This window comes from Pungitius pungitius, chromosome 7 (genome assembly GCF_949316345.1).
Source record: "Pungitius pungitius chromosome 7, fPunPun2.1, whole genome shotgun sequence".
NCBI classification, from domain to species: domain Eukaryota; kingdom Metazoa; phylum Chordata; class Actinopteri; order Perciformes; family Gasterosteidae; genus Pungitius; species Pungitius pungitius.
In genome coordinates, this window is record NC_084906.1 from 21,474,897 (window position 1) to 21,491,608 (window position 16,712).

Here is a 16,712-nt window from a genome sequence, read left to right on the forward strand (position 1 = left end):
TGCACTGGACGACCGTCATCTAGCCCGCATCACCCAATGCTCCCACCCAGTCTCCCTCACTGTGGCGGGTAACCATGTAGAGACCCGCCAATTCTACCTCATCCAGTCCCCGTTGGCCCCAGTGATTCTCGGGTACCCCTGGTTCGTGCAGCACGAGCCACACATTGCCTGGTCCTCTGGGACTATTCTGGAGTGGAGCGCCTCCTGTCACGCCCAGTGCCTCCAGGCAGCTCCAAGTCCGTCACCCCGCCCGACTCCCCGTGCCCCTTCCCCGGACCTTTCCGCTGTCCCTCGGGAATATCATGATCTGGGAGAGGTTTTTAGCAAGTCTCGGGCTCAGTCTCTACCTCCACATAGGCCATACGACTGTGCAATCGACCTCCGCCCAGGGGCCCCCCTTCCCAGCAGTCGGTTGTACAGCCTGTCCATTCCTGAAAAGGCCGCCATGGATGATTACATCTCGGAGTCAGTGGCAGCAGGGCTCATTCGGCCTTCATCCTCCCCGGTGGCAGCGGGGTTCTTCTTTGTGAAGAAGAAGGATGGGGGTCTCCGACCCTGCATTGACTATCGCCAACTAAATGACATTACGGTCAAGAACCGGTACCCCCTCCCCCTCATGAGCTCCACCCTCGAGCCCCTGACCCAGGCTGCCATCTTTTCCAAGCTGGATCTCCGGAGCGCCTACCACCTGGTCCGGATCAGAGAGGGGGACGAGTGGAAGACCGCCTTCAAGACACCCCGAGGTCATTACGAATACCGCGTAATGCCATTCGGCCTTACCAACGCCCCGGGGGTTTTTCAGGCGCTCATGAACGACGTGCTCCGCGACATGCTGGATGAGTTCGTGGTTGTGTACCTCGATGACATCCTGGTGTTCTCCAGGACTCTCGAGGAGCATGTCCAGCACGTTCGTCGGGTGCTCAAGCGTCTCCTCCAGAACAGACTCTTTGTCAAGGCGGAGAAGTGCCGTTTCCACTCCGCCTCTGTCGACTACTTGGGTTTCATTGTGGAGAGAGGGCAGACGCGGGCCGACCCCCGCAAGATCCAGGCGGTGGTAGACTGGCCGAGCCCTACGTCGCGAAAGAAGTTGCAGAGCTTTCTGGGATTTGCTAACTTCTACAGAAGGTTCATACGGAACTACAGCGTCGTGGCAGAACCCCTCACCAGGCTGACCTCCTCTTCCCAGCCGTTCATCTGGTCCCCGGCCGCCGACGCCGCTTTTCGGTCACTCAAGAGGAGGTTCACTAGCGCCCCAGTGCTGCTCCATCCCGACCCAAAACGACAGTTCATTGTTGAGGTGGACGCCTCGGACACCGGGCTGGGGGCAGTCCTTTCCCAACGGGCGGTGGGAGATCAGAAGGTGCACCCCTGCGCGTTCTTCTCCCGGCGTTTTCTTCCCGCGGAGATGAACTACGACATCGGTAATCGGGAGTTGCTGGCAGTAGTAGCTGCTCTGGGGGAGTGGCGCCATTGGCTGGAGGGGGCAGAGCAGCCATTTACCATTTGGACAGACCACAAGAACCTGACATTCATCCGGGCGGCCAGGCGTCTCAATGGGCGACAGGCTCGTTGGGCCGGTTTCCTCAGTCGGTTCAATTTCTCCCTGACCTATCGTCCCGGTTCCCGCAACATCAAAGCGGATGCCCTGTCCCGACTACATCAGGGGGGGGGACTGGCCACCGAGGAGTCGGCACCCATCGTCCCCGAGACCCGGGTGATCGGCATGGTGGCCTGGGGCATCGAGACTGTCGTGAAGGGGGCGCTGCGCTCCCACCCTGCACCGAGTGGCGTACCCCCACGTAGGCTTTTCGTCCCGGAATCTGTCAGGCCCCGGGTACTTCAGTGGGGCCACGCCAGCCAGTTTGCCTGTCATCCCGGGGTCCACCGCACCTTCACCTTCCTAGCTCGACGTTTCTGGTGGCCCACAATGAGGAACGAGGTGAGGGACTTTGTGTTGGCCTGCCCCGTTTGTGCCCGCAGCAAGGCCTCTCACCAGGCACCTGCCGGGCTGCTGCAACCCCTCCCTGTTCCTAGCCGTCCCTGGTCCCACGTGGCCTTGGACTTTGTGTCTGGATTACCGGCCTCCCAGGGTAGGACGGTGATATTAACAATAGTAGATCGGTTCAGTAAGGGGGTGCACCTGGTGGCCCTCCCCAAACTCCCTTCGGCGTCAGAGACGGCGGACCTCCTGATGAGCCATGTGTTCCGGCTCCATGGCCTCCCCCAGGATGTGCTCTCGGACAGAGGACCTCAGTTCATATCCCAGGTATGGCGGGCATTCTTCAAGGGGTTGGGCGCCTCTGTCAGTCTCTCTTCTGGTTATCACCCACAGACTAACGGGCAGACGGAGAGGATGAACCAGTGTGTGGAGACGGCACTCCGCTGTGTGGCTGCCAAGAACCCGTCCTCCTGGAGTCGGTTCCTCCCATGGGTTGAGTACTCGATTAACTCCCTTGTCAGCTCTGCCACAGGTCTCTCCCCTTTCGAGGTGTCGCTGGGGTACCAGCCACCGCTGTTTTCGGCACAACAACCTGAGGTGGCAGTTCCGTCGGTACAGACTCATCTGGACAGATGTCGTCGCATCTGGGGAGTCGCCAGAGCCGCTCTACTCCAAGCGGCTGAACGTAGTAGCCGGGGGGCCAACCGTCGCCGGAACCCAGCGCCAACATACCACCCCGGGCAGAGAGTTTGGCTGTCCGCCAAGGATCTTCCCCTGCAGTCAACCGCCAAGAAGCTGGACCCCCGTTTCGTGGGCCCCTTTGAGGTCACGAAGGTGCTCAGTCCTGCCGCAGTGAAGCTGAAACTACCGGCTTCTATGCGGATCCATCCTGTGTTCCACGTATCAAGGATTAAGCCCGTCGCCTGCAGTCCTCTGATGCCTCCTGCCCCGGACCCACCTCCACCCACAATCGTGGATGGACACCCTCAGTGGAGGGTTCGCCGACTGTTGGACGTTCGGCGTCGGGGGCGAGGGTACCAGTTCCTGGTGGACTGGAAGGGCTATGGCCCGGAGCACCGTAGCTGGGTATCTCGCCGGCTCATCATGGACCCGGGGCTTCTGACCGCCTTTTATCGAGCCCATCCCGAGAAGCCTGGCAAGTCGCCGGGTGGCTCCCTTGGAGGGGGGGGTAGTGTTAGGGCTCGACCTGCCAGAGAGTCGCACACCTGACGCCGCTCTGCTCATCGCCACAGCTGCAGCTCGTCAGCTCATCCCACAGGGAGGTTAAGAAGCAGATCTGCCAGTGGCTCGCTGTGAGTTCGTGCTCTGTGTTTCCCCAGAGAGGGTTGATTGTTCTTCCCCTGTGCTCCTCTTGGAAACCCTTCCGGAATTCCCTACGCAGAGTTTTTGTTTTCCCTGTGAGTATCGTGTGAGTTTTCATTTTTTTGATTGGACTAAGAGCGCCCACGGACTAGAGAAGTTTTTGGAGTTGCCTTTTTTTTGTTTTTTCTCCCCCCTGCCAATTAAGGAGGCAGTTCTCGTTTTTTGGTTTGTTTCTCGTATTTGGTTAATTTGTGAAATAAACTACGCCGTTTTCCGGCTAAACCTAAGCTGTGTCTGGTGTCGTGCACTTGGGGTCAGAGACAATCCATAACAACAAACATCTAAAGAACAGTAGTAGGAAAAATTGGATTTAGTATTATATTTATCATTGGATTTCGCGCTACAAATGGAAGTTACTTCTCAGATATCTCATTTCAAGATGGACCATTCCACAGAGACTCCTCTCCTCTCTGTCTCAGAGCATCTCCACGCTGCTGGAGCATCTCTCCCCTCTGTCCTCGTCCTTCTGGACCTTTCTGCTGCATTTGAGACAGTGAACCACCACATCCTCATCTCCTCCCTTCAGGAACTTGGTGTCTCAGGTTCCTCTCTCTCTCTCTCTCATCCTACCTTGATGGCTGCGCCTACCAGGTAACTTGGAGAAGATCTGTGTCAGAACCTTGTCCTCTTACTACTGGAGTTCCTCAGGGCTCCATCCTGGGTCCCCTCCTCTTCTCTATCTACACCAACGCATGAATTCTCCTTCCACAACTATGCCGATGACACCCAACTACTTCTCTCCTTCCCTCACATGGATCTCTGCCGGTCTGACTGACATCTCTCAGTGGAGGTCTGCTCACCACCTGAAGATCAACTCCAACAAGACTGAACTACTTCTCTTCCCCGTAAAAGACTCTCCGACCCAGGACCTGACTGCTATCTTTGGCCCAGTCTGACTGCCAGGAACCTCGGTGTGCTTGTTCTTCTGGGTTTGTTTCCCATGGTTAAAATGCACTTATTGTGAGTCGCTTTGGATAAAAAAACGTCAGCTAAATGAGATTTAATGTAAAAAAAAAAATATATATATATGATTTAATATATACTTAGGAAGGGGCGTTATTAAGAGAGGATGCTGTGCTACGAGAGCTGAACACGCACCTGGACGACGTCACTCTTTGGATCCATATCACTGCTCCTCTGAGACCCCGAGCTCACCTGGAGGAAAGAGGGGGAGAAACAGGACGGTCATTAAGAACAATCACTTCAGTCAGGTAACCCATTAGAGCCACATTACACCATCTCTGGTCCCCGTCTCTCAGTGAGTGTGTGTGTGTGTGTGTGTGTGTGTGTGTGTGATTCTCCTTGTAGGCCTCCAGTCACTAGTGGAGAGATGAGATCATTACCTGTGACTGCGAGGCTAATATCAGACTCAACTAATTAACTTCTTTTCCCCTTAGCGTGCTTCTACAGCGTTATTTTGTAAATGTTTATTGACCAATCAGGTTGCTTTTGACCCACTTGGCCACGCCCCTGCAACCTTTAGACCTTCCTGTCTCTCAGTAAATCCACATTTCATCTTTTTTTTTTCATCATTTGCCGTGTGGTATTATTTTTACATTGTAATATTTCTTCTGAAATCACAACAATGGGTGAAAATAAATGGAGAGGTGCATTCTGGGTCTCACGCCGAAACATAGGAGCCGTTTCTTTCCCCCCCCTCGCAAACAATGTCTCCCCCGCGCGTCCTCATCATCATGTGAAAGCAGCAGTATGAGACATGAAGTGCACATGACAGGAGGAGAATATGAAGTGAATGAATCGAGGCTGTCGGATTCTTCTCGTTATCTTGACGTGAGGCGAGGAGCCTCTGCAGGAAATTAACAGGCCAGTGTGTGTCCTCTAGTGTGCAAATGTGTGTAAATGTGTGTATATGTGTGTGTGTGTATATGAAAACCTGGCATTGAACTGTGAATATTTCATTTATTGCATGGAAATCCCCCAACTTTATGAAGTTCGGACCTCTTTGCCCCCCCCCTTAATGATCAGAGGAGAAACTCAATGAGTGTCCATCAAAGCCATATTTAGGTCCATCTCTCTCTCTCATGCTTCATGGCCCCCATCCTGGCTGCTAATAACCCAAGATAAGTCCTCCACACATGAGCACCCTCCCATCAGACCCCCCACTCACACCCCTCTGGGTCCTATGGAGAGGGGTGTGGGTGGGGACAACATCAAGGACCCCTCCCCCCCCCCCCCCCCGACCCTCCGTTGGTTACAGAAGAAGATGGAACAACATTAGCCGCTGTGGCTGGATCCTAATGGCATAATTAGCTTAGCACGCTGTGCCCAATCTGACACCTGAAAGCACAGCCAGCGGTGAGGGGGGGGGAGACGGGGGGGGGATGAATCCACTCTTCAGTTATATCCAGCTCCAAGGTACTGGCTCACACACACACACAGAAGAAGAAGGGAGAGACACGCGCTGCTCGCAGCATACTGATGACATGGGTAGCTGGGCCTGAGCTGCTGGGTGTGTGTTTGTGTGTGAGGAGACAACATGTGTGTGTTTGTGTTACCAAAGCTGCCCCCCCAGAGACAACAGGAGGAGGGAACCACAGCACAAGAAGAGAGAAGACGTCCTCCTCCACCTTTAAGGAGCCAGCAGCTGATTACAGCCTGATGACGATGGCTCCGCCTCCTGACGTCTAATTGGAATAATTGTGCGTAATCACTTTGAAAAACTGGCAGGAGGCAACGAGGAGTCGTTAGAGGAGGCGGGCACAGCTTCTAATTGAATCTCCCCATCAGAAGGGGGGGTAAGAGACCCGGTTGGACCCAGGGACAAATAGTGGTTAATGAGTTCAGCCATCTTCTCACACTACTATCTCCACCCTGTGAACCTCCACCTTCTCTTCTCCTCCTGCACAGACTCACGTTCCACATAAACAACCAGAAGGTCTGCTCCTCCTGATGATCAACAGGTGAAGCTTCATGTGGATCTGGATAGTTTCCTATGTGACCCCCCCCCCCCATCTCACTCTCACTGGCTCTCATCAGATACCCCCCCCCCCCGACAAGCAGCAGCGTTTCACCGCAGGTTCCCCCCCCTCCCTCGGTGGTTCCCCGGCTTCACCCTGTACAACCAGGGTAACCAGTCAAGTTGGACTCCATTCCTGTGGAATTAACACTTTTTGGGGGGGAGTAACATTGACCTTTGACCTTCTGAGTCCAAGTGGACATTTGTGCCTTTTGAAGAAATCCCACTTAAATAAAACACAACGTACTTCTCCCTCAATGGGGATGAATTCTGTATCTTTGGATCCGAGATTTACAAAAATGAAGCAAATAAGAAGAAGATGGAAAGTCGGAACCTCCCAAAGTGACTGAAAGCGTCCAGGAGGAGGAGCGTGAAGGAGGCGGATAAGAGCAGGTTAATGGCATCACGTGCATTCATCCCTTAGTAGAGCCCCCCCCCCCTCACGCCTCACACCCCCCCTCACTGCAGACCCAATAAGTTGTAAATAGAAAGTCGGCTGAAAAACAAAAACACACAATTATACCACGCAAAGGAATATTCATGAGCTGATTAAAGTGTGCACGCTGCGCTGGACTCACTTATTCACGCTCAGGATGAGACGTGTGCGCCCCCTAAATAATGTGCACCTGTTCTTTGTGTGTGAGTGTGTGTGCACGTGTGTGTGTGAGTGTGTGTGCACGTGTGTGTGTGTCAGAGTGAATGTGAGTGAGTGAATCCATCAGCAGGAGGGGTTTCCTCGTTTAATAGACGGGGCCTCGGGGACGTACTGTGGTTAAAAGGGCAAACTGATACGGAGATAAAAACCGCGCTGAGAAGGGGGAGTCCGGGGGCGGGGAGGGGGGGTAGGGGGGGTGTAGCAAATGATCTGGTTTTCCCATTTAGATTCTGACTTATGCCAAATTATTTATTAATAATGTCTGCAATGGCGTCAACAATAAGAGAGACGGGAAAACAAAAAAAATGAGGCCAACAATGAGGACGCGTCTCTGGAAGCTCTCGTCTCCGCTGTTCTCTTCAGCTCCTCTCGAGGGGGGGGGGCCCAGGGTAACATGTAAAGTAGTTATGCTAATCGCTATGCTAATGGTCTCCCTGAAGGCACGCCGTGAGCCATCTCAAAGCAAACAGCCACGACCTAAGCCGCGAATAACGACCACTTCAGCTGCTGCGAGGGCTGCTGACGGGGAGGGGGGGGGGGGACAGGTGGACAGGTGGACTCACACCTGAGGTTCATCTGGATCTCTGCAGCATCATGACTGACTGATGGTTTTGAACGCTGCAACACGATGATGAGTGTGAAGAATTCGAGGCAGTTGAAGTTCACGCTTTCCTCCCACTTTGCTCCAGTCCAGAACCTTCTGAAGCTTCTCTTCATGCAAAGACTAATGTGGTATTAATGGTTTCATTTGAGCTACGGACCCACATCCTGGTGGTGCTGGTGGTGTCAGTGGGAGGATGAAGTCGGGTGGATGGTCCGCTGAGCGACCTCTGAACCCTCTCCATGCTCTCCATGGTGATGGTCACGTGTGCCGCGTCACATGGGCACAGGTGATCTCTGCCCTCACAAGCACACAGAATGGCTAGCGTTTAGCCTCGCGTTTAGCCTAGCGCCGAGGTAACAGCCGCTGTCATGGGAATGCTAATGAAGCTAAGGAAAACAAAAGCCTTGTTAATGAGAGCTGCGAGATAAGAGAGCAGAGGCCAGGACACACACAGACACACACAGACACACACACACAGACACACACACTCACACACACACACACACACACTGTGACAGCCTCTTCCCGTTAGACGCTAATTAGACAGGAAGGACTATATGCGGAGGAAGAGCTTACTAACCGTCCACATCAATACGGCAGCGCGCAAGGCCCTTGGCCTCAAAGACGAGGAGGCAGAAGGGGGAGGAGAGAGAGAGAGAGACGTGGAGGGCAGAGAGAGAAGCCAATGTGCAGGAATGAAGATGAATTCACCCGTCTGGTGCGAGCCACACGGAGGACACGTGTAGCTGTGATGGAGGCGATGAGCCGAGTGAAGGACAGATCCTCTTCTAGATGTTTCAGTGCAAACAGACTTTGTGGAGATGTTGTCCGTAGAGACTCACTGTAGGAGCTTTTTTTATGTCTGAGATTTTGCCCGTCGCCGTTTACTGAGGGAAAAAAATCAAGAGAGAAGTAGAGTCATTTCCTCATAGACGTCTATGGGAGCAGAGGAGTCACCCCCTGCTGGTCACTACACAGAAGTAGAGTCATTTCCTCATAGACGTCTATGGGAGCAGAGGAGTCGCCCCCTGCTGGTCACTACACACAAGTAGAGTCATTTCCTCATAGACGTCTATGGGAGCAGAGGAGTCACCCCCTGCTGGTCACTACACAGAAGTAGAGTCATTTGCTCATAGACGTCTATGGGAGCAGAGGAGTCACCCCCTGCTGGTCACTACACAGAAGTAGAGTCATTTCCTCATAGACGTCTATGGGAGCAGAGGAGTCACCCCCTGCTGGTCACTACACAGAAGTAGAGTCATTTCCTCATAGACGTCTATGGGAGCAGAGGAGTCACCCCCTGCTGGTCACTACACAGAAGTAGAGTCATTTCCTCATAGACGTCTATGGGAGCAGAGGAGTCGCCCCCTGCTGGTCACTACACAGAAGTAGAGTCATTTCCTCATAGACGTCTATGGGAGCAGAGGAGTCACCCCCTGCTGGTCACTACACAGAAGTAGAGTCATTTCCTCATAGACGTCTATGGGAGCAGAGGAGTCGCCCCCTGCTGGTCACTACACACAAGTAGAGTCATTTCCTCATAGACGTCTATGGGAGCAGAGGAGTCACCCCCTGCTGGTCACTACACAGAAGTAGAGTCATTTGCTCATAGACGTCTATGGGAGCAGAGGAGTCACCCCCTGCTGGTCACTACACAGAAGTAGAGTCATTTCCTCATAGACGTCTATGGGAGCAGAGGAGTCACCCCCTGCTGGTCACTACACAGAAGTAGAGTCATTTCCTCATAGACGTCTATGGGAGCAGAGGAGTCACCCCCTGCTGGTCACTACACAGAAGTAGAGTCATTTCCTCATAGACGTCTATGGGAGCAGAGGAGTCGCCCCCTGCTGGTCACTACACACAAGTAGAGTCATTTCCTCATAGACGTCTATGGGAGCAGAGGAGTCACCCCCTGCTGGTCACTACACAGAAGTAGAGTCATTTGCTCATAGACGTCTATGGGAGCAGAGGAGTCGCCCCCTGCTGGTCACTACACAGAAGTAGAGTCATTTCCTCATAGACGTCTATGGGAGCAGAGGAGTCGCCCCCTGCTGGTCACTACACAGAAGTAGAGTCATTTCCTCATAGACGTCTATGGGAGCAGAGGAGTCGCCCCCTGCTGGTCACTACACAGAAGTAGAGTCATTTCCTCATAGACGTCTATGGGAGCAGAGGAGTCGCCCCCTGCTGGTCACTACACAGAAGTAGAGTCATTTCCTCATAGACGTCTATGGGAGCAGAGGAGTCGCCCCCTGCTGGTCACTACACAGAAGTAGAGTCATTTCCTCATAGATGTCTATGGGAGCAGAGGAGTCGCCCCCTGCTGGTCACTACACAGAAGTAGAGTCATTTCCTCATAGACGTCTATGGGAGCAGATGAGTCGCCCCCTGCTGGTCACTACACAGAAGTAGAGTCATTTCCTCATAGACGTCTATGGGAGCAGAGGAGTCGCCCCCTGCTGGTCACTACACAGAATGCAGCTTTAAGACTTTCAGTCAGTACATCAAATCATTTTTTAGGTCACAGCTTCACGCAGAACCACCAGCGCTTGGTTTGAGTGAAAGCGTCTTTGTCGAGACACCCCACCCCCCCCGAACATTTCCCTCCCGACACCCCATGAATACTAACCACAGGGTCCCCCCCTGGATTTGACCTGATATTGCTGCCCCTCCCTTTCCCAGCAGCCCCGAGGCGATGGTTGAACTCAAACTAGGTTAAGGAATGTGAACAAGGTGCAGCGGGGGGGGGCGTCAGACAAGGTTTGGGGGAGGAGGGGTATGGGGGGGCTTCCACTATGTATCCATCCCTCTCTTATTCCAGCACATCTTTCCACTCAAATCTCTTCCCCTCACTTCCAACCCCCCCCTCTCTATGTTCCTTCTTGATTCATCTGCCCCCCCCCTCTTCATGACTCCCCTCTCTCCCTCTCTTTTGCACTCCTTCTCACTCTCTCAATCAATCAGTTGTGAATTACTTGTTTACTCGGCCTTTGTGCTGCACGTTCTCTCCACTGGGGACTCCATTCATTTCCTCCCTCTCCCCCCTCCCTCCCCTCTCCCCCCTTTCCCCCCTCCCTCTCTCCTTGTCTCTGCTCCGCTTGATATAATCAGATTTGTTTATTAAGGGGCCACAGGGATATTGTGCTGCTCTGAATTTGCTTCCATGAGGAGATGAACTTGTCCGACGTGGTGGCTGATGGGAAGTCATCTCGTGGTGAGTGTCGCACTTCATTTTCTATTGAGCCACAGTGGCCCTAACCAGCTCTAATTGATTAGGTGATTAAAAGTAATTGGCATTATGCAGCAGCTATGAATTCATTTGTCTTTTATGAATTCTAACTGACCCCGTCTGCCCCTTCGCTGCACCCCCCCCCCCCCCACCCCCCCCGCCCCGGCCTCATCTCCGCCGCGCTTCCGTTACTACCGCTACCAGACCCTCTCTCCTCTATGTGTGTGTGTGTGTGTGGTACACCAGTATAAGCAGACTGGGAGGGGCTTCAGGTCGAATGTGGGACGAATGTAAATGATCCAAACCAGAATCATTTCAACTACACGTGTGACCAGTTTTATCTACTCAGAGCTCCTGGTGGATGGTGTTAGCATGCTAGCCCACTAGCCAGCTTCCCACTAGGTAGCTAGACAGTTAGCTAATTATGCTACACTGGTCGTTCACCATGCAAATGACTGTTTGCTCTGTACACTTCTCAACGTTAACCCGCCACTGCTCACACTCGTTTCATTACTGCCCCCCCAGCACCCAACAGAAATTAGCCCGATGCAACGGCTGCAATGGCACATCAAAATGGCCGCCACTTTGACCACCCCGGTATGTGGATTTGATGGGGAGGTTGTCACCATGGCAACCGGTCCTCTGAACAGCTACTGGAGCTGAGTATTGATTGAGATTGATCCGTAAACTGATCTGAAGCGACAGCTCTCGAGCTGTTAGTCAGACCGGAGGGATGCTCTAATGTTTCCCTTTACAGCTCGACTAGGAAGCCGACACACACACACACGCACACACACGCACACGCACACACACACGCTACAGGCTGAGGCCACGAGGCTGTCATGGCAACCATTCTGCAAAGGTGTGATCGGTCAAGGGGAACGCCGAGCACATGCAAAGAAATGTTTGCTGAGGAGAGGTATGTAGATTTACCACACGCAACACACACAGTTCAAAAACACACACACACACACACACTCAGTCCAGCCTAATGTCTCAGGAGGGTGAACAAAAATATTCAAGATCTCAAAGACCAAAGCAGACAAACAAAAAGTGACAAGTCGGTAAACGTTCATTAGATGAAGCAACACAGGAAGTGACGCGTCAGTTCAGAGGAAAAACACCGCTGCACATTCAATTAAAAATATGCAAATGAGCTCATAGTTTGGAGACTATTAAATTCAACTTAACAGAAAATCGTTTGACTACATTTCAATTCCAGCCCGTCTGTCCTCCAACGGAGCGGACCTCCAGCACAAAGAACAAGGAACCAAAGCGCTAATAAGGAAATTATTACCAGGATAAATATGTCTTTTCACAGCAGTTGTTCCCATTATTAATTCCCCCCTTTTTGTCCCCCCCCCCCCCCCACTATGTGTGCATTCTGACGCTCTGTGATGAATGGTCTCCTGAAAAGGTCAGCGTGGTCACATCTCACATCTCTGTCCCACGAGCCCAATTAGTGAGCCGAGGACGCCGCCAGGGTCTCGGAAATGATCGATGAGTCTGACCCCCCATGAGTGTGTCTAACATACATGTAACGTGTCGGCCTATCAGCTGGACTAATACCTCCGACAGACCCAGGATCATTAGGGACCTGGTTCCTCTCTTCCAGGTGGACCCCGTGGTTCGGTCCAGGTGAAGATCATATATGCAGATCACTTCTATTCATATGTTGATATATCTGCGTGATTAATCATTCTAACCAAACATCTGCATATTCAAATCACCTAAGGTACCACAGTACCTGTGAGGGGGGGGGGGGGGCACTTCATGGACAGAAGCAAGTAGAAATATGAAAGAGTCCCGTAAAAGAGACAAAACATGAACAATCGTTTTATTCTGGACACTGTGATAGCGTCCGTCTCTCCTGGTTACTCAAGGAGGCCTTCCAGTGTCCCTCTGACCAGTGTCCCTCTGACCAGTGTCCCTCTGACCAGTGTCTCTCTAACCAGTGTCCCTCTGACCAGTGTCCCTCTGACCAGTGTCTCTCTAACCAGTGTCCCTCTGACCAGTGTCCCTCTAACCATTGTCCCTCTAACCAGTGTCTCTCTAACCAGTGTCCCTCTAACCAGTGTCCCTCTAACCAGTGTCCCTCTAACCATTGTCCCTCTAACCAGTGTCCCTCTAACCAGTGTCTCTCTAACCAGTGTCCCTCTAACCATTGTCTCTCTAACCAGTGTCCCTCTAACCAGTGTCCCTCTAACCAGTGTCTCTCTAACCAGTGTCCCTCTAACCATTGTCTCTCTAACCAGTGTCCCTCTAACCAGTGTCCCTCTAACCAGTGTCTCTCTAACCAGTGTCCCTCTAACCATTGTCTCTCTAACCAGTGTCCCTCTAACCAGTGTCTCTCTAACCAGTGTCCCTCTAACCAGTGTCCCTCTAACCATTGTCCCTCTAACCAGTGTCCCTCTAACCAGTGTCCCTCTAACCATTGTCTCTCTAACCAGTGTCCCTCTAACCAGTGTCCCTCTAACCAGTGTCTCTCTAACCAGTGTCCCTCTAACCAGTGTCCCTTTAACCATTGTCCCTCTAACCAGTGTCCCTTTAACCAGTGTCCCTCTGACCAGTGTCCCTCTGACCAGTGTCCCTCTAACCAGTGTCCCTCTGACCAGTTACATAGTGTGTGACAGTGGGAGATTCCACAAGAGCAAAGAAGCAAAAAGCTAGAAACGGGCTTTATGTTTTTCACTGGAAGGATTTGAAGTCGCCTGTAAAGAGTTGATGTAAATTGTAATCGACACCACCCCCCCCCCCTTCTACCCCCCACCCCCCTCCACACCACCCGAGTACCGTCTGGCGAACCAGTTTGCAGATGCATGGAGGACCATCCGTGTGCGATCAGATAAGAGGCAGATGAGGATCTTTCCTTCTTCTCACCTGAAGCAGATCAGAAACAAAACAACAGGTAGATGAACAGCGGAGCGTTTATGGACTTAAAAGAGGAGTGGGAGGAGAAGGGAGGAGAGGAGGGAGGAGAGAAGGGAGAAGGGGAGTCGAGGAGGACGAGATGAGGAGAGAGGAGTAAGACCGAGAGGAGAGAAGGAGAAGGATGACACAGCACCATGACAACCGGAGGAATCCAACCTGTGCACCGCCTCCCCCATCATGCTCCTCTGCCTCCCTATGCCTCCCCCATCCTCTGCCTCCCTCTCGTCTCACACTCCCAGGTGTCATGTGAAGTGACAGAACAGCACGCTTGGCGTTGAAGGCGTGTTGGAGAACAGCTGATACGGGCGCCACTCTTCTGCCGTGAGCCTCAGGCGGCGTTTAGCTCCTCACACCCAGAAGTGTCAGTCGCAACCCAAGAGCGGCGTCTCGTGGCGGCTCGGCAGCCTTTAGGACACACACACACGCGCGCACACACACACACACACACACACACACACACACACACACACACACACACACATAAATCCTTCTCGCCTGCCTCTTGCTTCGCCGCGTCGTCATTGTTCCTTTTTGAAAGCCACCGTTGTTTTCTCTGCAGTTCATGGATGAGTTGAGCGAACGCCGCAGCAATGCCACATGGGAAATCTGTCAGTTTCGGGGATGAAGAAGAGCTGAGAACCTGTGTGTTGTCTTCAGGAGCCGAGGACCATCATGAGGAGAAGAAGGACCACGTCTCCAACTCCACCATCACGCCGGGTTCTTCTGACTCGCCCCGTGTCCCCTAGAAACACGTCGTGTGGGGAAGCAGCCTGACGACCCCCCCGCCGCCCACCCTACGGAGGAGAAAACTCCCTCCCGTCCATCTAGTGGGGGGGGGGGGGTTACAGACAAGAGGGGGGAAAGAGGGAGGGCCACTGTGAGAAGGTGGGGGCTCCGGGCAGAGGGTGGAGAAGGGATGAAAGGAGACTGAAGGGGGGCCGGGGGGCTGTAGGGTGAGGAGAATGGAACGGGGATGGGGGGGGGGGGGGTCAGGGGGGGGGATGCAGTCCCTGCTTGGCAAACATCATTTGCATAGAAGCGATGCAGATGGAGTTCTATGTGCATTCATTTGCATAAAATGAATCCCCTCTTCCAATTGTTTGTGATGTCAACAAGAATCCAAACAAGAGATGGACCCTAACGCTGGAGGAGCTACTGTGTGTGTGTGTGTGTGTGTGTGTGTGTGGGGGGGGGGGGGGCTGTGATAACTACGTCAGCTACTAAATAAACACATGAAGGAGAAAACGTTAAACTCTGTTTCCTCCACAGTCATGAAACACAACTTCTACTTTGAATTAAGACACAACTTCTGGAGAAACACAAATGATTTTAATGTACGTTGGTTTAGTCGACAGGAAATAAAGCGGAAGTTGACCCTGGAAACGAAGCGGTGGATGCAGAGGAAGACGAGCTGAAGATGGAGAAGTGAGAAGAGGAGCTTCTCCACGTGTCCAAGAAGTAACGCAGCAGGTAGCCTTCATGTGTGTGTGTGTGTGTGAGTGTGTGTGTGTGTGTGTGTGAGTGATTAGGATTAGGATTAGCATGTGCATGTCATGGAGGGGTCGTGGGGGGGGTGACAGGCTGTTGTGCTTCCCGTGTGAACTTATATTAGCACTCATATGGAAGCTTACCCATGATGCTTTGCACGCTGAAAACAAAAAACATGATAATATTGCGTTCATTAAATGAAGGGCCCCAGTAGTACTGCATGTATGTAAATGTTGATCAGTGTGCATGTATGGAGATCTGTGTGTGTGTGTGTGTGTGTGTGTCTGTGTGTGTGTGTGTGTGTGTTCCTCAGCAGGAGAGTGTGAACGACACACACACACATTTGCATAAGTGTACAAACAAGAGAAAAGGGACAGATTTACCGTGGATACCATACAGATGTGGCAGAAACGTGTGTGTGCATGAAGACATTTTGTATGTGTGTGTGTGTGTGTTTGTGTGTGTGTGTCCTGCCAACACACTCTCAGCTTCTTGCAGGCGCACAGTCACACAAATCAAATCGATCTGGCAGAGCGACACATGTCAACTGGAGGAAGGTGGGCTGAGAAAGTGAGAAATAAAACAATGAAAGAAGACGAGGGGAGAATCAGAGTCACAAACGCAAAGAAATACTACTAAATGTACAGCAATACAAAAAGAATACCATGTAAACCCTGTGAAACACTGAGATGAGTGACAGCGAGCACACATATGTTCCCCACAGAGTGACACATCAGATGATCAGACATCCCCAGGTAGGCACACACACACACACACACACAGACACACACACCACTCAGTGACATCACGCCTCACAGAGAGTCTGCTGGTAGCTGCAGTGTAACAGCTGACTGCTCCTGAACATAAAGTCACTGCTGATAAAGACTCACAACAACAGGGACACAGGGGCTACACAACCCTTCAGCAGCTCACATTGCTTTATGTGTGTGTGTGTGTGTGTGTGTCTGTTCGCCCTCAGGCTTCTACTCATAAACAGTTGTTTAAAACATTTCCCCCACATGAACACACACAAAGATGAGAAAGGAGCTGCAGGCGGACATGAACGCACACACACACACACACACACACACACACGTGCACACACACATACACACACACACACACACACACTCTATACACTGTGAGCGCTGCTCTGGGGTCAGACCTGAGCTGAAGATGTTTCATGACCCCCTGCTGTGTGTCATGTGTGTGTCATGTGTGTGTGTGTGTGTGTGTGTGTACTGTGTGTGACATGTGTGTGTGTGTGTGTGTGTGTGTGTGTGTACTGTGTGTGACATGTGTGTGTGTGTGTGTGTGTGTGTGTGTGTACTGTGTGTGACATGTGTGTGTGTGTGTGTGTGTGTGTGTGTGTGTACTGTGTGTGACATGTGTGTGTGTGTGTGTGTGTGTGTGTGTACTGTGTGTGACATGTGTGTGTTTCCACAGCAAGTGACATTAGTCTTTGTGAGCACTTCCATTTGCACCTCCACTTTCAGGACGCGTGAA

The 16,712-nt window shown here is 52.2% G+C and overlaps 1 protein-coding gene across 1 annotated transcript in view; it reads right to left on the reverse strand.

Moving 5' to 3' along the window:
- dab1a (DAB adaptor protein 1a) overlaps positions 1 to 16,712 on the reverse strand; it is a 64,653-nt gene that overhangs the window by 28,158 nt on the left and 19,783 nt on the right. Inside the window, exon 2 of the mRNA XM_062563572.1 lies at positions 4,421 to 4,477. The gene's annotated coding sequence lies outside the window, so the exon portion shown is untranslated. The remainder of the gene's footprint in view (positions 1 to 4,420; positions 4,478 to 16,712) is intronic.